At 44.7% G+C, this 21,931-nt stretch overlaps 1 long non-coding RNA gene and 2 pseudogenes across 1 annotated transcript; 2 read left to right on the top strand and 1 right to left on the bottom strand.

Annotated features, from left to right (window-relative positions):
- Positions 1-8,078, bottom strand: LOC116991629. The gene is made up of 4 exons (XR_004416844.1): positions 8,068-8,078; positions 7,242-7,247; positions 4,341-4,344; positions 1-108 (listed from the first exon to the last, which is right to left on the bottom strand). It is a non-coding gene; the product is annotated as an uncharacterized LOC116991629 (long non-coding RNA).
- Positions 8,079-11,310: 3,232 nt separating this feature from the next.
- On the top strand, positions 11,311-19,559 carry LOC116991462 (annotated as a pseudogene).
- LOC116991461 lies at positions 15,697-21,619 on the top strand (annotated as a pseudogene).
- Positions 21,620-21,931: the final 312 nt, after the last annotated feature.

Here is a 21,931-nt window from a genome sequence, read left to right as displayed (position 1 = left end):
CAGGTTTAGTTCTTTTTGTTAGTGAAAAATAAATAATTTTTCCATTTGAACCTGGTTTTGTATTATGTTATTGGCCTTTGAGGTATTTGATTTTGGCGGCCGTAATACCTGTTCTTGTTTTTATTAATCGGGGTATCTACATTTTATTAGTTGTTTAAGTTATGATTATCGGATAGAAGCTGCATACCAAATCTCGTTTCACCTATAAAATATATTATTATTATTATTATTATTATTATTAATATTATTATTATTATTAGTAATAATAATTAGATTAGGTTTGAATAAGGTTCGGCTAAATTACATTCCTAATTACATTCCACAGTAGATCTCCGGAAGTGGCGGCGCTGTTGAACAGCTGCGGTTCCCTGCAGTCCATCTGTTTTTACTTTTTTTGTTGTTTTTTGTTGTTGTCCTGTTTTAGTTAAATTTTAGTTTATTAGGTTGTGTTATGTGTGGGGGAATGGGAGGGGGGGGGGGGTGAAACATGTTTTTTTGTCTCTTCCTTCGGGGGAATGCGACTCTTTTTGTCATATCCCCCTTCTCTGCCTCCGTCTGCGCTGAGGCCTAATGGTGGAGCCATTCATGTATGGAAATCAGATTGTAATTCATGCTGTTATGCATATATATAGAGAAACAGAAACATAGAAACAAGGCAAGAGGAGTCATAGAAACATAGAAACATAGAAATTAGGTGCAGGAGTAGGCCATTCGGCCCTTCGAGCCTGCACCGCCATTCAATATGATCATGGCTGATCATCCAACTCAGTATCCCGTACCTGCCTTCTCTGCATACCCTCTGATCCCCTTAGCCTCAAGGGCCACATCTAACTCCCTCTTAAATATAGCCAATGAACTGGCCTCGACTACCCTCTGTGGCAGGGAGTTCCAGAGATTCACCACTCTCTGTGTGAAAAAAGTTCTTCTCATCTCAGTTTTAAAGGATTTCCCCCTTATCCTTAAGCTGTGACCCCTTGTCCTGGACTTCCCCAACATCGGGAGCAATCTTCCTGCATCTAGCCTGTCCAACCCCTTAAGAATTTTGTAAGTTTCTATAAGATCCCCTCTCAATCTCCTAAATTCTAGAGAGTATAAACCAAGTCTATCCAGTCTTTCTTCATAAGACAGTCCTGACATCCCAGTAATCAGTCTGGTGAACCTTCTCTGCACTCCCTCTATGGCAATAATGTCCTTCCTCAGATTTGGAGACCAAAACTGTACGCAATACTCCAGGTGTGGTCTCACCAAGACCCTGTACAACTGCAGTAGAACCACCCTGCTCCTATACTCAAATCCTTTTGCTATGAAAGCTAACATACCATTCGCTTTCTTCACTGCCTGCTGCACCTGCATGCCCACTTTCAATGACTGGTGTACCATGACACCCAGGTCTCGCTGCATCTCCCCTTTTCCTAGTCGGCCACCATTTAGATAATAGTCTGCTTTCCTGTTTTTGCCACCAAAATGGATAACCTCACATTTATCCACATTATACTGCATCTGCCAAACATTTGCCCACTCACCCAGCCTATCCAAGTCACCTTGCAGTCTCCTAGCATCCTCCTCACAGCTAACACTGCCCCCCAGCTTAGTGTCATCCGCAAACTTGGAGATATTGCCTTCAATTCCCTCATCCAGATCATTAATATATATTGTAAATAGCTGGGGTCCCAGCACTGAGCCTTGCGGTACCCCACTAGTCACTGCCTGCCATTGTGAAAAGGACCCGTTTACTCCTACTCTTTGCTTCCTGTTTGCCAGCCAGTTCTCTATCCACATCAATACTGAACCCCCAATGCCGTGTGCTTTACGTTTGTAAACTAATCTCTTATGTGGGACCTTGTCGAAAGCCTTCTGGAAGTCCAGATACACCACATCCACTGGTTCTCCCCTATCCACGCTACTAGTTACATCCTCGAAAAATTCTATAAGATTCGTCAGACATGATTTACCTTTTGTAAATCCATGCTGACTTTGTCCAATGATTTCACCACTTTCCAAATGTGCTGCTATCCCATCTTTAATAACTGACTCTAGTAGTTTCCCCACTACCGATGTTAAACTAACTGGTCTGTAATTCCCCGTTTTCTCTCTCCCTCCCTTCTTAAAAAGTGGGGTTACGTTTGCTACCCGCCAATCCTCAGGAACTACTCCAGAATCTAAAGAGTTTTGAAAGATTATTACTAATGCATCCACTATTTCTGGTGCTACTTCCTTAAGTACTCTGGGATGCAGCCTATCTGGCCCTGGGGATTTATCGGCCTTTAATCCATTCAATTTACCCAACACCACTTCCCGGCTAACCTGGATTTCACTCAATTCCTCCAACTCATTTGACCCGCGGTCCCCTGCTATTTCCGGCAGATTATTTATGTCTTCCTTAGTGAAGACGGAACCAAAGTAGTTATTCAATTGGTCCGCCATATCCTTGTTCCCCATGATCAACTCACCTGTTTCTGACTGCAAGGGACCTACATTTGTTTTAACAAATCTCTTTCTTTTCACATATCTATAAAAACTTTTGCAGTCAGTTTTTATGTTCCCTGCCAGTTTTCTTTCATAATCTATTTTTCCTTTCCTAATTAAGCCCTTTGTCCTCCTCTGCTGGTCTCTGAATTTCTCCCAGTCCTCCGGTATGCTGCTTTTTCTGGCTAATTTGTACGCATCATCCTTCGCTTTGATACTATCCCTGATTTCCCTTGTTATCCACGGATGCACTACCTTCCCTGATTTATTCTTTTGCCAAACTGGGATGAACAATTTTTGTAGTTCATCCATGCAGTCTTTAAATGTCTTCCATTGCATATCCACCGTCAACCCTTTTAGAATTAATTGCCAGTCAATCTTGGCCAATTCACGTCTCATACCCTCAAAGTTACCTTTCTTTAAGTTCAGAACCATTGTTTCTGAATTAACAATGTCACTCTCCATCCTAATGAAGAACTCAACCATATTATGGTCACTCTTGCCCAAGGGGGCACGTACAACAAGGCTGCTAACTAACCCTTCCTCATTACTCAATACCCAGTCTAAAATAGCCTGCTCTCTCGTTGGTTCCTCTACATGTTGATTTAGATAACTATCCCGCATACATTCCAAAAAATCCTCTTCCTCAGCACCCCTGCCAATTTGATTCACCCAATCTATATGTAGATTGAAGTCACCCATTATAACGGTTTTGCCTTTGTCGCACGCATTTCTAATTTCCTGTTTGATACCATCTCCAACTTCACTACTACTGTTAGGTGGCCTGTGCACAACACCCACCAGCGTTTTCTGCCCCTTAGTGTTTCGCAGCTCTACCCATACCGATTCCACATCCTGCAAACTAATGTCCTTCCTTTCCATTGCGTTAATCTCCTCTCTAATCAGCAACGCTACCCCACCTCCTTTTCCTTTCTCTCTATCCCTCCTGAATATTGAATATCCCTGGATGTTCAGCTCCCAGCCTTGGTCACCCTGGAGCCATGTCTCCGTGAACCCAACTATATCATAGTCATTAATAGCTATCTGCACATTCAACTCATCCACCTTATTACGAATGCTCCTTGCATTGAGACACAAAGCCTTCAGGCTTGTTTTTACAACACTCTTACCCCTTATACAATTTTGTTGAAAAGTGGCCCTTTTTGATTTTTGCCCTGGATTTTCCGGCCTGCCACTTTTACTTTTCACCTTGCTACCTATTGCTTCTACCCTCATTTTACACCCCTCTGTCTCTACGCTCACACATTTAAGAAACCCTTTCCCTTTAACTCCATCCTCCACTAGCCCATTCGACACCCCACCCCCCTTATTCAGTTTAAAACCACCCGTGTAGCAGTGGCAAACCTGCCTGCCAGAATGCTGGTCCCACACCTGTTAAGATGCAATCCGTCCCTTTTGTACAGTTCCCCCTTACCCCAAAACAGATCCCAGTGATCTAAGAATCTAAATCCCTGCCCCGTGCACCAGTTCCTCAGCCACACGTTCAGGTCCCGTATCTCCCTGTTCCTGCTCTCGCCAGCACGAGGAACTGGAAGCAAACCGGAGATAACAACCCTGGAGGTCCTGCTTTTCAGCATTTTTCCGAGCTCTCTAAAGTCACGCTGTAGAATATTCATCCCCTTCTTTCCGACATCGTTTGTGCCGACATGCACTACCACTTCCGGATGTTCACCTTCGCCCTTGAGGATTTTCTGCACTCTGTCCGTGACATCCTGGATCCTGGCACCAGGAAGGCAGCACACCATCCTCGCATCCCGTCTGTTGCCGCAGAAACCCCTGTCCGTACCTCTCACAATGGAGTCTCCCACTACAATGGCGTTGCCTGCCTTAGGCCTTTTTGGTTTTGGCTCAACAGCCCTATTCGCATCACAAGCCAGTCCGCCGCCCAGTGTAAACACCTCTTCTGTCCCGACAGCTTCTAAGTGGGTGAACCTGTTCACAAGAGGTACAACACCCGGGGACGTTGGCATTCCATGCTTCCCTCCCATTCACACTGTCTCCCACCTTCTCTCTTCCAGTACCTTAGGTGTAACAATCGTACTGTAGGACTTGTCGAGGAACGACTCCGTTTCTCGGACGAACCGGAGGTCATCCACTTGCTTCTCAAGTTCCCCAACACGGCCCTTCAGGAGCTCTACCTGGATGCACTTCTCGCATTTGTAGCAGCCATAGGCACCGGCGGTGTCCTTGACCTCCCACATACTGCAAGCATCGCACTGAATCAGCTTGCCTGACATCTCCTTCTTTCGTCTCCTCGCCGAAGACTCTTGAGCCAAAGACTCACACTTTTCTCACAGGGCACTTCCCTCACAAGGCCGCTCACTCACTGCCGCTCGCTAAGAGCAGTCTTGCTTAAATTGACTGATAAATTGCCTGATTTACCAATTTACAAACCAAATTCCTGATTGGGCTAGAGCCAATCAGTCGTATCTCTTGCTAAACTCCTGCTGCTGTTGTTGCTCCCAAAACTACAGCAGTTCTGAGTTAAGTCTGCCTGTCCTTGACCTGTACTTTAACTGTTTTCACTTCTCTCCTCCCACTTGGGCTAGAGCCAATCAGTCGTATCTCTTGCTAACCTCCTGCTGCTGTTGTTGCGCCCAAACCTACAGCAGTTCTCAGACTTCCATCACTTTTCTGCACAAATATGTCAATCAACCTTACCCATTGACTATAGAAACGAGAAGATAATCATGCCACATATTCAACCGGTTATGGTTCAATGAAATTAAGATATATATATATAACATATATATGGAAACAGGCCCCTCCGCCCACCAAGTCCAAACCGACCAGCAATCTACCATACACCAGTTGTATCCTACACGCCAGGAACAATTTACAGAAGCCAATTAACCTACAAAGCTGCATTTCATTAGGATGTGGGAGAAACCGGAATATCCAGAGGGGGGAGCTGGTGACGCAGTAGCAACACAAAATTACGCTGTCTCTCTGCGCGTGCGCAGTGGGCCCGGGAGGGTTCAGATCTCCATTTGCACTCCACACAATCACCTCAATGCCTCGTGTCTACCAAAGATGCCAGGTGTCTACTCCAGGTAAGTAGTGGAATATTGCGTTGCGGGGAGTGCCCATTTCTCCGGGCCGGGTGGGGGGGATGGGGTTGCAGTGTCTGCGAGAGAGAGGGGTGCGATGTGAGAGGGGGAAAGGGGGGGTTGTGACAGAGGGGGGAGAGAGAGGGAGGGGAGTAGGAGAGAGAGAGGGGGAGAGAGAGAGGGGAAGGGGGGGGATGAGGAGAGCAAGATAGGGAGGGAGGGAGGTGGAGGGAGAGGGAGGGGAACGGAGGAGGGGGGAGAGGGAAAGGGTAATTTTCTTTAGTGAGATTGCAAAATTAAGGTAGGTTTTAGAGCATTTATATTTTCTCCTCCATATGAATAATATCAAACAATTGGAACTGCTTCCTTTTCCTTGATAACAATACTGAAAAATGTGTATTCCATAATTTGCGACTTTCATTTTGCATCATATTTCTAATGTGCACACACTAACACAGTCGAACAGTAACAGGCAATCAAATCAACACACAAAACATTTTCTAAAAAAAGGTTTTCTTTACTGCAAAAACACAGTATTTTATTTGCAGTGTTTGCATGCTCCTTTATAACATTTTACATAACATTTTACGACAGTACAACTTGATTATTAAAACAAGGACAGCTTCAATTCTTGATTTAAAAAAATGTATACAACAATGGCCCAATCATCCCATTCCAACCACTCATTACTCTTGACTCAACCAAAATTATTTCTGAAATATTGGTCATAAATTAAGCTCAGAATGCACCAGAGAGCATCTAAAACCCCAGAGCTTCCAGGGCCCTCTTAAGGGTCCTGGACACCAGCCACAAGGGTCTTTGAGCTTCACGCTTGTGATATGCGCTGCGTGCACTCATTTCACATAATTTTTTTGTAATCCTGCCATGCCACCCCCCTGTTTGAAAAGCTTCGTCCGGGCCCGGCGTATAATATTTTTGACACTGTCACAGGACTTTCTTACATATCCTGTCACAATACACTCTAATCTCTAAACAACATTTCAGTAATTTTCCTTGCCCTCCATTTCAGAATAATAGTGTTGTCCGATAACTCGACACTAGCAGTGGCAATAAATAAAAAGCGCAGCTTTCCAGCCCTTATCTCATTGGCCACGCTCGGCTGCACATCGGTGACAAACTGGTGAACTCTTCCATCTTCCTCTCGTCATGGGGGTGGAGGATAGGGAGGGGCCTCACAAGTGGAATAGCCTAGGGCCTCTCTTCATCTAAATCCGGCCCTGATCTACGGTATAATGAAGGGTTGCGACCTCAAGCGTTACCTATTCCCTTTTCTCCAGAGATGCTGCCTGACCCACTGAGTTTCTCCAGGTTTTTGTGTCTATCTTTATGCTCACATGTTGTTTGTCGTCCAGACTCAATTACATTTCAGAATACATCTAGTGCAAACATTTGATTTAGTCAAGTGGTAACAAGAACACACAACCATATTTCAAATGTTAGACTTTAGCAATACAATGTGGAAACAGGCCCTTCAGCCCACTGAGTCTACGCTGACCAGTGATCCTCGTACACTTGCACTATCCACACTTTAGGGACAATTTATAACTTACAGAAGCCAATTAACCTACAAACCTGCACATCTTAGGACTGTGGGAGGAAACTGGAGCACCTGGAGCAAACCCACACAATCACGGGGTGAACGTACAAATTCCGGACAGACAGCACCGGTCGTCAGGATTGAACCCAGGTCTCTGCCACTGTGAGACAGCAACTCTACCGCTGAGCCACTTCACTTTCAGTGATCTTAGTTTATTCTTGTAATGTTCCTACTGTACTGTAAACTTCCAGTGGAAGAGATCCATTTTTCAACTGGTTGAAATGGAGCGAAGTGATTGTTCATTTTTGAGTCTGATATCAGATCCTCCTCAACATATTGGCCGTGGAGACCATCAATGGATATTTATGGCAGAGATTTATAGATTCTTGATTAGTAAGGGTGTCAGGGGTTATGGGGAGAAGGCAATTGACAATAGGTGCAGGAATAGGCCATTCGGCCCTTCGAGCCAGCACTGCCATTTACTGTGATCATGGCTGAACATCCACAATCAGTGCACCCTTCCTGCTTTTTTCCCATATGCCTTGACTCTGCTATCTTTAAGAGCTCTATCTAACTCTCTCTTGAAAACATCCAGAGAATTGGCCTCCACTGCCTTCTGGGGTGAAAACGTTTTCTGCTATCTCCGTTCTAAATGGCCAACCCATTATTCTTATACAGTGGCCCCTGGTTCTGTGCTCCACAAAATTCGGGAACATGCTTCCTGCCTCTAGCGGGTCCATTCCATAAATAATCTTATATGTTTCTATAAGAATCCCTCTCATCCTTCTAAATTCCAGTGTATACAAGCCCAGTCACTCCATTCTTACAACAATAGACAGTCTCGCCATCCCGGAAATTAACCTTGTGAACCAATGCTGCACTCCCTCAATAGCAAGAATGTCCTTCCTCAAATTTAGAGACCAAAACGGCACAAAATATTCCAGGTGTGGTCTCACCAGAACCCTGTACAACTGCTGAAGGACCTCTTTACTCCTACACTCTTGTTACGAAGGCCAACATGCCATTAGCTTTCTTCACTGCCTGCTGTACTTGTATGTATACTTTCAGTGACTGAAGCACAAGGACACCCAGGTCACGTTGTACTTCCCCTTTTCCTAACTTGACACCATTCAGAAAATAATCTGCCTTCCTGATCTTACCACCAAAGTGGATAACCTCACATTTATCCACATTCAACTGCATCTCCCACGTATCCGCCCACTCACCCAACCTGTCCAAGTCACCCTGCATCCTCATAGCATCCTCCTCACAGTTCACTCTGCCACCCAGCTTTGTGCCATCTGCAAATTTGCTAATGTTACTTTTAATCCCTTCATCTAAATCATTAATTTATATTGTAAATAGCTGTGGTCCCAGCGCTGAGCCTTGCGGCACCCACTAGTCACTGCCTGCCTGGCATTCTGAAAGGGATCCGTTTATCCCTACTCTTTGTTCCTGTCTGCAAACCAATTTTCTATCCATGTCAGTACCTTACCCCCAATACCATGTCATCCAATTTTGCCTACTAATCTCCTATGTGGGACCTTATCAATGACTTTCTGAAAGTCCAGGTACACCACATACATTGGCTCTCCCTTGTCCATTTTCCTAGATACATCCCCAAAAATTCCAGAAGATAAGACAAGCATGATTTCCCTTTCGTAAATCCATGCTGACTCAGACTGATCCTGTTACTGCTATCCAAATGTGTTGCTATTTCATCTTTTATAATTGGCTCCAACATCTTCCCCACCACCGATGTTAGGCCAACTGACATCAGGAGAGATAATGATGTTGGGACGGAAAGATAGATCAGTCATGATTGAATGGTGGTGGACGTGATGGGCCAAATGGCTTAATTCTTCTCCTTGAAATTATGTACATATTTATTTCCTTCAAAATACACTGAACTCTCATTGAAAAATGAAATGTGGCCTTAAGCTTTTGGAAAAATATTGCACAACAATGAAAATCCTTTTGTCCCCCCAATTGCAAATTAGTTTCGTTTTGTTTGGAGATACAGCATGGAAACAGGCCCTTTGGCCCACCGAGTCCACGCTGACCATCGGTCACTCGTTCATGCTAGTTCTGTATGATCTCAATTTCCCATTCACTCTCTCCACACTTGAGGCAATATACAGAGGCCAATTAAACTACAAACCCGCACGTCTTTGGGATGTGGGAGGAAACCGGTGGCGGACTAACTCAGTGGGTCAGGCAGCATCTATGGTGAACGTGAACAGGTCATGTTTCTGATGCCAAAGGGTCATGGGGCGACGGCAGGAGAATGGGGTTGAGAGGGAAAGATTGATTAGCAATGATAGAATGGCGGAGTAGATTTGATGGGCCGAATGGCCTAATTCTGCCCTGAGAATTTATGAACATGGCATCTGCAGCAAGGCTGCAGGCCCGGATGGAGTCCAGGGAAGGGTACTAAAGGACTGTGCTGTACAGCTGGCAGAGGTATACACGAGAATCTTTAACCTGTCTCTATCTCTGGCAACAGTCCCCAAGTGACTGAAAACAGCTACCATAGTGCCAGTGCCAAAAAAGTCTAAAGTCACCAACCTGAATGACTACCGCCCGGTTGCCCTAACTCCAATACCAATGAAGTGCTTCAAAAGGCTGGTCCTCTCCCACATCAAATCCAGCATCCCTGCCTCACTGGACTCTCATCAATTTGCATACAGGGCAAATAGATCAACAGAGGATGCCATCTCTCTGGCTCTTCACACTGTCCTGACTCACCTGGATAGACAGGGCACGTACGTAAGGATGCTCTTCATAGACTATAGCTCTGCATTCAATACGGTAATCCCCACCAAGCTCACCATCAAACTCCACCAGCTAGGCCTCAGCTCGCCGATATGCGATTGGATCCTGAATTTTCTGACGGAGAGACCGCAGGCAGTGAGACTGGGCCCGCACCTGTCCTCCACTATCACTCTGAGCACCGGCACACCACAGGGCTGTGTACTAAGCCCCATGCTCTACTCTCTCTTCACACATGACTGTGTTCCTGCATTCGACACCAACACCATTGTGAAGTTTGCAGACGACACAACAGTGATTGGGCTGATCACCAACGGTGTTGAAACAAAATACACAGCGGAGGTGCAGAACTTGGCGGACTGGTGCTCACGTAACAACTTGTCACTAAACACCTCCAAGACCAAGGAGCTGATTATTGACTTCAGGAGGTCACATAATAGAGAATCTCCATCTACGGGGACAGTGTGGAGAGTGTCCAGCTTTAAGTTTCTGGGCACTCACATTTCAGAGGACCTCACATGGTCCACCAACACCGCTGCGCTGGTCAAGAAGGCACAGCAATGACTGTTTTTCCTGAGGACATTAAAAAAGACTGGTCTGCCCCAACAGCTGCTGACAACCTTCTACCACTGCACCACAGAGAGCATATGTGGCATCGTATGGCATCTCTGTGTGGTATCTCAGCTGCACGGAGGCGGAGAGGAGAGCTCTTCAGCACGTCGTCCACAGAGCGCAGAAGATTATTGGGACACAGCTACCAGACTTGGAGGGCATCTACCACACACGGTACCTCAGGAAGGACGTCAGCATCCATAAAGACTCCTCACACCCTTGTAATGCACTTTTCGAACTACTTCCCTCCGGCAGACGTTACAGGGCCTTCTACGCCCGAACCTCCAGACTCAGGAACAGCTTCATTCCCCGAGCTATAGCGGCTCTGAACTGGCCCTGCTGAGTGCCCCCCCACCCCCCCCTGGAACGTCTCCCTCGGATGGTCACGTCGCACATACACATCTGCACTTTAGTCTGTTTGAACTGTTTTGACTATTTCACTGTTCTTTTTACAATCCATGTTCTCGGGGTATCTAAATCTAAATTTTATTAGTTATTTATGTTATGATATCGGTTGGAAGCTGCATACCAAATCTCGTTGCGCTTATGTGCAATGACAATAAAATATTATTATTATTATTATTATTATTATTATTATTATTATTATTATTATTATTATTATTATTATTATTATTATTATTATTATTATTATTATTATTATTATTATTATTATTATTATCCCTGAAGTGATGAGTTACCTCTCTGAGGTACTCCAGCACTTTGTGTCTTTACTCTCTTTTTGCCAATGTTTATCACTTACCAACATTTCTGGTCAATTCTTCCACAGGGTCAGTGTGATCATCTTTCCTCAACATGGGTGGAAAAGTAAATCAAAGGTTACATTTGTTCTCGGTATCATCTTCGCCCTGTCTTGTCCAATTACCCAAGCAGCTAGAATATTGGTCGTGCCTGTTGATGGAAGTCACTGGATCAATATGAAAATTCTAATGGAAGAGCTGAACCTTCGTGGCCACAACATGACTGTGCTTTGTTACTCCGCAAACTGGTACATCAGAGAGAGACCAGATCTGTATCAAACCATCATAGTTCAAGCACAAGAAAACATTGAAGCACCTTCAAGTAAAGAAGCGATGGAAAAAATTGTGCTAATGTCACTGGACAGGTTACAGAATGGTCACTCACTATGGGGCAACATAATGTTACAAAATCTAATGGTTACGTTTATGTACAATTTCCATAGACTTTATCAAAATTTCAACATGGGGATTTTTGAAAACAAAACCTGGTTGAATCATGAAAATGCAAACTTTGACCTAATACTCACAGATCCTGTATTTGGCATTGGGCCAATGCTTGCATATTATTTAAAAGTGCCGCTGGTGTACAACATTCGATGGCAGATCAGTGGGGAAGCCCATTTTCTCACTGCCTCATCACCACTTTCCTACATCCCACTCCGGGGCTCACTTCTCACAGACAAAAGGGATTTTCTCCAAAGAACAGAAAATGGCTCTTTCAACATTTTAGTTTTTGATATACCCACTTTATAATGAAATCTGCCATCGGTATCTGGGATCAGACACGGACATCAATTCGATTCTCCTCAGAGCTGACGTGTGGCTGATGAGGGTGGATTTTGTGTTTGAATTCCCAAGACCCACCATGCCAAACATTGTGTACATCGGAGGCTTCCAGTGTAAACCAGCACGGCCTCTGGCAGCAGAGTTTGAGGAGTTTGTCCAAAGCTCAGGGAAACATGGACTTGTTGTAATGTCATTGGGTTCCATTGTCGACTCTTTACCAATGGAGGTTACAATGAAAATAGCAGAAGCTTTACCTCAAATCCCCCAGAAGGTTATCTGGAGATATGATGGTGCGACCCCTCCCAATATAAGGAATAATACACTGCTGGCAAAATGGATCCCTCAGATCCCTGCTGGATCACCCCAACATGCGAGCCTTTGTTCCACATGGAGGCACCAATGGCATTTATGAAGCCATCGACCATGGGGTGCCAGTGATCGGAATGCCTCTGCTTTTAGACCAGTTTGACAATTTACTCAAGCTCGAATCCCGAGGAGCAGCAAATGTGATCAACGTTGCAACCATGCATTCCACAGATCTGTTGCAGGCACTCAACGATGTGATAAACGACGCATCTTATGGGGACAACATGAAGAGACTCTCCGCTCTCCATCGGGACCAGCCAGAGTCGCCAATGGAGAGAGCCGTTTTCTGGGTTGAGTACGTTGCCTGACACAAAGGTGCGGGGCATTTGCGCTCAGAATCCCACCGACTCCCCTGGTGTGCTTACTATTGTGTAGGATGTGATGATCTTTCTGTTGTCTGTGTTACTCAAGTTCAAGTGAGTTTATTGTCATGTGTCCCTGATATGACAATGAAATTCTTGCTTTGCTTCAGCACACGGAACATAGTAGGCATTTACTACAAACCAGATCAGTGTGTCCATATACCATTGTATAAATATATACACACATGAATAAATAGACTGATAAAGTGCAAATAACAGATAATGGGTTATTAATGATCAGAGTTTTGTCTGAGCCAGGTTTAATAGCCTGATGGCTGTGGGGAAGTAGCTATTCCTAAACCTGGTTGTTGCAGTCTTCAGGCTCCTGTACCTCCTACCTGAAGATAGCAGGGAGATGAGTGTGTGGCCAGGATGGTGTGGGTCTTTGATGATACTGCCAGCCTTTTTAAGGCAGCGACTGCGATAAATCCCCTCGATGGAAGGAAGGTCAGAGCCGATGATGGACTGGGCAGTGTTTACTACTTTTTGTAGTCTTTTCCTCTCCAGGGCGCTCAAGTTGCCGAACCAAGCCATGATGCAACCGGTCAGCATGCTCTCTACTGTGCACCTGTAGAAGTTAAAGAGAGTCCTCCTTGACAAACCGACTCTCCGTAATCTTCTCAGGAAATAGAGGCGCTGATGTGCTTTCTTGATGATTGCATTAGTGTTCTCGGACCAAGAAAGATCTTCAGAGATGTGCACGCCCAGGAATTTGAAGCTCTTGACACTTTCAACCATCGACCCGTTGATATAAACGGGACTGTGGTTCCCCATCCTACTCCTTCCAAAGTCCACAATCAGTTCCTTGGTTTTGCTGGTGTTGAGGGCAAGGTTATTGTGCTGGCACCATATGGACAGTTGCTCGATCTCTCTTCTATATTCTGACTCATCCCCATCAGTGATACGTCCCACAACAGTGGTGTCGTCAGCGAACTTGATGACTCCTGCTCACTGTTGGAACACTGAAGAAACTTTGTCGTATTGTTTGTAGGAAAAAGCAAAAGACTGAGTTAATTTTTTCCCTTGGTATATTTTGTTCTTTCAAATTAATCAAATAAAGTTTTTCATGCCTTTGTTCTTGGAGTCTCCTTTCCACAAAACATTGATTCAACATGTGCTAATAAAAGCCAGAAAGGTTAGTGAAATAATAACCTTTGTGCATTGATATGCAGATGAAAAGTGTAAATAGCTGAACCTCATTTTCGTGAAGGCTTAAATTTACTGACAGTTATTCACAATGAAGTTACCTTCGGTTATCTGGGCACAAACCTTTGTGATTCACTGACAGAGTGGACCTTTACTGCACTATTCTCTCTTCCAGTTAATCATGACAACTCTCACCCTCAATCTGTCAGCATGTTTGCCTTCGTCCCAGTTCCCCATTATTGTCATACATTATCATAGTGAGCCTCCTTTACACTTTAGATACAACGCGGAAACAGACCCTTCGGCCCATTCAGTCCGCGCCGACCAGCGATCTCCCCACACACAAGATAGACACAAAATGCTGGAGTAACTCAGCGGGTCCGGCAGCATCACTGGAGAAAAAGATTAGGTGACGTTTCTAGTAAGAACCCTTCCCAGACCCCGTACACTAGCATTAACCTACATATTAGGGACAATATACAATTAATAAAACAACCCTAATTAACCTATTTGTAGGGTTCGAGGAAACCGGAGCACGTGGAGAAAACCGCGTCACAGCTTCACCCTTCCCTCTTCTTCATAACCTTTATGTGATGTGGTGACCAGAAATGTACACAACACTCTAAATGTGGGCAAGGCAAAGTGAAATTCAAAATGAATTGGAACTTTCTGTATTCAATGTCCCCCACAGATGAAGGCAAGCTTGCCTTATGCCGTCCTCACTACCCTCCCCACTTGTGTTGTTACATTCAGGATGCAATGGATTTGCAATCCAAGATCTCTCTGTTTCGCAGTGCCATTTACTGTTTAGTTTAGTTTTGAGATACCATGTGGATACGGGCCCGTCAGCCCACCGAGTCGACCAGCGATCTCCGCACACTAACACTAGCCTGCACATACTATGGACAATTTACAATTTGCCTACAAACCTGTACGTCTTTGGACTGTGGGAGGAAACCGGATCTCCCGGGGAAAGCTCACGCCGGTCACGGGGAGAACGTACAAACCCCGTGCACACAGCACCCGCTGACAGGATTGAACCTGGGTCCCTGGCGCTGTAATCAGCAGCTCTACTGTTGTACCACCGTGCTGTACCGTATACAGGGATTTCCCGGGTTATGTAAGTGTTGGTCTAAAATACTCAGACTGCTCGGTTTGTAAACTGCCCATTTTTTTGTTGTCTGCAAACTTACTAATCAACCCACCAAATTATTTATTAACTCAAATCATTTAAATATACAAATCATTTTTATATTCACAAACAGTAAAGGTTCCAGCACTGATCCCTGTGGACCAGTGCCCCGGTCAAAACAAAAACTCATCCACCACTATTCTCTACTACCAAGCAACGTTTGAATGTAAAGCCCATGCAATCTCTGGATTGTTATGAAATCCACCTGGTTCATTGATATTTGTATTAAGGAAATGTAAAAATCGCTTCATCAGTTTGTATTCCTGGAAGTCTAGGGTAACAGAGTCAGGAGGTTAAACTTTGTGTTGACTCCGAGGCAACAAGTCAACTGAATTTGTCCTTGATAAAAAAAATTATTGCCAACCAAAAATGTTATGCAGCTCGGAATGAAAACTAGACGTATCAAAGCAAACATTACACAACCAAAGCTCTTCTGAGACTTTGTCCCCATCAACTGAAAATCGTTGATAATTTTGATTGAAATCTCAGCGACATTGGAAAGGAAATTTCCATCGAGAATGTATTTCGCAAATTAACTTTCATACTTGCGGTTATTTTTTGACACATTTTGGGGGCGGGTACATTGGTGTTGTATTTGTCCGTAAGTATTTTCCCGTGTTACTCGTGGGCAAGTGAGCAAGGTGTGAGGGGGCCGGCGTTTTGTTTTCTTGTGGAGACTGGAAGCGGTCGCAGAGTCCCAGACTCCAGTGAAGGAGATTGTTTCACTGGCAATTCAGCAGCGGGTGAAGGCACTGCAGCCGCGGGTTCAAGTCCCATCGCAGTCACATCTTTCTGACATTCAGGTTACATCGAATTCACTGATACCCAAGGTATGTAAATTGAAAACACTTCCAAATTCTCCACCATCTCTGTGTTGTATCAATGCATGCTTTCTATTTACAGTTTCGACAACGAATAGCAATATTGAAAATTATTTTCTCCTTTAACAAACTTGCCAAGAGCTTATTTTGTTTCTTGCAACATTTGTTCTCATGTTTTCCCTCGTATCTCGGTTCATCACCAATGGTTTTCATACTCGATATTATCTAAACACATATATTTTGTATCCTCCATACACACACATTTCTACTCCCCAGATTTCACTCAATAGTCAATATTCCAAAACCAACATTCCATTCCCGGCCTATTTGACTGCTTTTGCTTTTACTTGCTTTAAACTGAAGCCCATGTTTTGTCTGAAGAAGTGTATCGACCTGTTCCTTCTCTCCAGAGATCTTGCCTGGCCCGCTGAGATACTCCGGCTTTTTGTGTCTATCCCATGTTTTGTTGTGGGCTTCGCATACACACTTGTGTTTGTTGCCGTGTTCACCTGATCTCTGAGGAAGAATGGGAGCTGTTTTAACGATCCCGATGTCCGCTGACAAGGGTAATGCTGCAGTAAACTAGCTTAATCGCTAAACCACTTCATCCTACCGTGCTGAGGCCAGGCGCAGGCTCTTACAGTTCACTAATCCCATACAACTTGTTTCCTTCATATTCGTCCCCTTTGATGTCTCGTTTTCACACCTTACCGTTCCGTCGTTACAATAGACAATCGGTGCAGGAGTAGGCCATTCGGCCCTTCGAGCCAGCATCGCCATTCAATGTGATCATGGCTGAACATCCCCAATCAGTACCCCGTTCCTGCCTTTTCCCCATATCCCATGACTTCGTTATCTTTAAGAGCCCTGTCCAGCTCTCTCTTGAAAGCATCCAGAGAACCTGCTTCCACCGCCCTCTGAGGCAGATAATTCCACACACTCACAACTCTCTGTGAGAAAAAGTGTTTCCTCGTGTCCGTTCTAAATTGCTTACCCCTTATATTTAAACGGTGGCCCCTGGTTCTGGACTCCCCCAACATCGGGAACATGTTTCCTGCCTCCAGCGTGTCCAAACCCTTAACAATCTTATATATTTCAATAAGATCTCCTCTCATCCTTCTAAACTCCAGAGTGTACAAGCCCAGCTGCTTCATTTTCTCAGCATATGGCAGTCCCGCCATCCCGGGAATTAATCTTGTAAACCAATGCTGCACTCCCTCGATAACAAGAATGTCCTTCCTCAAATTAGGGGACCAAAACTGCATTCCAGGTGTGGTCTCACTAGGGCTCTGTACAACTGCAGAAGGACCTATTTGCTCCTATAATCGACGCCTCTTGTGACAAAGGCCAACGTGCCATTCGCTTTCTTCACTGCCTGCTGTACCTGCATGCTACCTTTCACAGACTGAAGAACAAAGACAGCCAGATCCCGTTGTACTTCCCCTTTTCCCAACTTGACACCATTTAGATAGTAATCTGCCTTCCTGTTTTTGCTACCAAAGTGGATAACCTCACATTTATCCACATTAAACGTCATCTGCCATGCAACCGCACACTCCCTCAACCTGTCCAAGTCACCCTGCATTCTCATAGCATCCTCCTCACAGTTCACACTGCCACCCAGCTTTGTGTCATCTGCAAATTTGCTCATGTTACTTTGAATCCCTTCATCCAAATCATTGATGTATATTGTAAGTAGCTGCGGTCCCAGCACCGAGCTTTGCGCTACCCCACTAGTCACTGCCTGCAATTCTGAAAGGGACCCGTTAATCCCCACTCTGTTTCCTGTCTGCCACCCATTTTTCTATCCATGTCAGCACTCCACCCCGAATACCATGTGCCTTAATTTTTCCACTAATCTGCTATGTGGGACCTTATCAAATGCTTTCTGAAAGTCCAGGTACGCTACATCCACTGGCTCTCCCTTGTCCATTTCCTAGTTACATCTTCAAAAAAATTCAGAAGATTAGTCAAGCATGATTGCCCCTTCATAAATCCATGCTGACTCGGACCAATCCTGTTACTGCTATCCAAATGTGCGGCTATTTCATCTTTTATAATTGACTCCAGCATCTTCCCCACCACCGATGTCAGGCTAACTGGTATATAATTCCCTGTTTTCTCTCTCCCGCCCTTCTTAAATAGTGGGATAACATTAGCTACTCTCCAATCTACAGGAACTGATCCTGAGTCTATAGAACATTGGAAAATTATCACCAATGCATCCACGATTTCTAGAGCCACTCCCTTAAGTACCCTGGGGCGCAGATCACCAGGCCCTGGGGATTTATCAGTCTTCGGTCCCATCAGTCTACCCAATACCATTTCCTGCCTAATGTGGGTTTCCTTCAGTTCCTCTGTCACTCCAGCACCTCTGGCCACTACTATATCAGGAAGATTGTTTGTGTCCCTCCTTTGTGAAGACGGATCCAAAGTATCTGTTCAACTCGTCTGCCATTTCCTTGATCCCCATAATAATTCACCCTTTTCGGTCTTCAAGGGTTCAACTTTGGACTAAACTAGTTTTTCTCTCTCTTCACATACCTAAAGAAGCTTTTACTATCCTCCTTTATATTCTTGGCTAGCTTACCTTCGCACCTCTTTTCTCCCCGTATTGTCGTTTTGGTTATCTTCTGTTGCTCTTTAAACGTTACCCAATCCGCTGGCTTCCTGCTCATCTTTGCTATGTTGTACTTCTTCTGTTTTATTTTTATACTGTCCCTGACTTCCTTTGTCAGTCACGGTCGCCCCTTGAATCTTTCCTCCTCCTAAGAATGAACTGATCCTGCACCTTCTGTATTGTTCCTAGAAACACCTGCCATTTTTGTTCCACTGTCATGCGTGCTAGCGTATCTTTCCAGTCAAATTTGGCCAGCTCCGCCCTCATGCCGCATAGTCCCCTTTATTCAACTGTAACACTGACATCTCCGATCTACCCTTCTCCATCTCCTCCTTTTTGCATATCTCTATTTCATTTGTTCTACATCTCTCTACATCACCATCTATATCTCTTGTCCCTCTCCCCTCTCAGTCTGAAGAAGGGTCTCGACCCAGAAACGTCACCCATTCCGTCTCTCCAGAGATGCTGCCTGTCCCGCTGTGTTACACCAGCATTTTGTGTCTGTGTTCATCCGATAATCCACAAACAGGACTGCCCTGGCAGACCCATTGTTTCTGCCTGCACCGTCCCCGTCAATCTCATCTCCAAATTCCACAATTCAGATGCAGCACGGTGGCGCAGCACTAGAGGTCTGGGGTTGATGCTGACTACGGGTGCTGTCAGTACGGAGTTTGTACGTTCTCCCCGTGACTACCAAGCTCTCCACAGACGTGCAGGTTTGTAGGTTAATTGGCATCTGTAAAATGTGAATTGTGCAAAGTGATCACTGGTCTGCGCAGCCTCGGTGGACTGATGGACCTGTTTCCACGCTGTCTCTCAAAAGTTTAAAATCCTTTTGCACTCTCAAGGGGTTCAGCAATGCTTGTTATTTTTGTTGGTTATGTCAAACAGTCCTTGAACCAAGTGTACACTGGCATCATCCCCCAACCGTTTCTCCACATAGACGACAGCATCGGAGCTGCCTGCTCCACCCAGGCCAAACTCTTTCATTTCATCAAACTCACCACGAGGGGACACATTATCCACTGACGTCTACAACAAACCCATTAACCCCCTCAATTATCGAGACTACACCCTTGAGACACAGCACGAAATAGTCCCTTCGGCCCACTGAGTCCACCTTGACCATCGATGACTCGTTCACGCTAGTTCCGTATTATTTCCGATCCACTCTCTACACACTAGAGGCAATATAGAGACGCCAATTTAACTACAAATCCGCATGTCTTTGGGATGAGGGAAGAAACCGATGGTGGACTAACTCAGCAGGTCAAGCACCATCGCTGGTGAATGGAAACAGTTAATGTTTCGGGAGTCAAGAGGGCGGCGGCAGGAGAATGGGGTTGAGAGGGAATTATAGACCAGCCATGATTGAATGGCAGAGTAGACTTGATGTGCTGAAGTACTCCAGTATTTTGTTTTCCTTTTTGCTAATGTTTGTGACTTACCAACATGTCCAGTCAATTCTACCACAGGATCAGTGTGATCATCTTTCCTCAACATGGGTGGTCTTGGATGGAAAAGCAGATCAAAGGTCACATTTGTTCTTGGTATCATCTTCGCCCTGTCTTGTCCAATTACCCAAGCAGCTAGAATATTGGTCGTGCCTGTTGATGGAAGTCACTGGATCAATATGAACATTCTAATGGAAGAGCTGAACCTTCGTGGCCACAACATGACTGTGCTTTGTTACTCCGCAAACTGGTACATCAAAGAGATACCCGATCTGTATCAAACCATCATAGTTCAAGCACAAGAAAACATTGAAGCACCTATAAGGAAAGAAGCGATGGAAAAAATTGTGTTAATGTCGCTGGACAGGTTACAGAATAGTCACACATTATGGGACAGAATAATGTTACAAATTTTAATGGTTACATTTACGTACAATGTACAAAGAATTTATCAAAATTCAACATGGCGATTTTTGAAAACAAAATCTTGTTGAATCAATTTGAAAATGCAAACTTTGACCTAATACTCACAGATCCTATATTTGGTACCGGGCCAATGCTTGCGTATTATTTAAAAGTGCCGCTGGTGTACAACGTTCGATGGCAGATGAATGGGGAAGCCCATTTTCTCACTGCCCCGTCACCACTTTCCTACATCCCACTCCAGGGCTCACTTCTCACAGACAAAATGGATTTTCTCCAAAGAACAGAAAATGTAATTCACAGTCTCGTTCAACACTTTAATTCAGAGTTTTTGATACATCCACTTTATAATGAAATCTGCCATCGGTATCTGGGACCAGACACGGACATCAAGTCGATTCTCCTCAGAGCTGATTTGTGCTGATGAGGGTGGATTTTGTGTTTGAATTCCCAAGACCCACCATGCCAAACATTGTGTACATCGAGGCTTCCAGTGTAAACCAGCACGGCCTCTGGTAGCAGAGTTTGAGGAGTTTATCCAAAGCTCAGGAAAACATGGACTTGTTGTAATGTCATTGGGGACCTTTGTCCCCTCTTTACCAATGGAGATTATAATGAAATAGCAGAAGCTTTATCTCAAATCCCCCAGAAGGTTATCTGGAGATATGATGGTGAGACCCCTCCCAATATAGGAATAATACACTGCTGGCAAAATGGATCCCTCAGAACGACCTGCTGGGTCACCCCAACACACGAGCATTTGTTTTCACACGGAGGTACCAATGGGATTTATGAAGCCATCTACCATGGGGTGCCAGTGATCGGCATGCCTCTGCTTTTTGACCAGTTTGACAATCTACTCAAGCTCGAATCCCGAGAGCAGCAAAAGTGATCACTGTTGCAAACATGCACTCCGCAGATCTGTTGCAGGCACTCAACGAGGTGATAAACGGCGCATCTTATGGGGACAACATGAAGAGACTCTCCGCTCTCCATCGGGACCAGCCGGAGTCGCCAATGGAGAGAGCCGTTTTCTGGATTGAGTACGTTGCCCGACACAAAGGAGCGGGGCATTTACGTTCAGAATCCCACCGACTCCCCTGGTACGCTTACTATTGTGTAGATGTGATGATCTTTCTGTTGTCTGTGTTACTCCTGCTCACTGTGATTGGTGGTTGGAACACTGAAGAAACTTTGTCGTATTGTTTGTAGGAAAAAGCAAAAGACTGAGTGATTTATTTTTCCCTGGTATATTTTGTTCTTTCAAATTAATCAAATAAAGTTTTTCATGCCTTTGATCCACGGAGTCTCCTTTCCACAAAACATTGATTCAACATGTGCTAATAAAAGCCAGAAAGGTGAGTGAAATAATAACCTTTGTGCATTGATATGCAGATGAAAAGTGTAAATAGCTGAACCTCATTTTCCTGAAGCCTTAAATTTACTGGCCGTTATTCACAATGAAGTTACCTTTGGTTATCTGGGCACAAACCTTTGTGATTCACTGACAGAGTGGACCTTTAC

The sequence above is a fragment of the Amblyraja radiata genome, chromosome 34 (assembly GCF_010909765.2).
Source record: "Amblyraja radiata isolate CabotCenter1 chromosome 34, sAmbRad1.1.pri, whole genome shotgun sequence".
Taxonomy (NCBI): domain Eukaryota; kingdom Metazoa; phylum Chordata; class Chondrichthyes; order Rajiformes; family Rajidae; genus Amblyraja; species Amblyraja radiata.
Note: the sequence above shows the minus strand (reverse complement) of the source record. Positions and strands in the feature narration are given on the sequence as shown.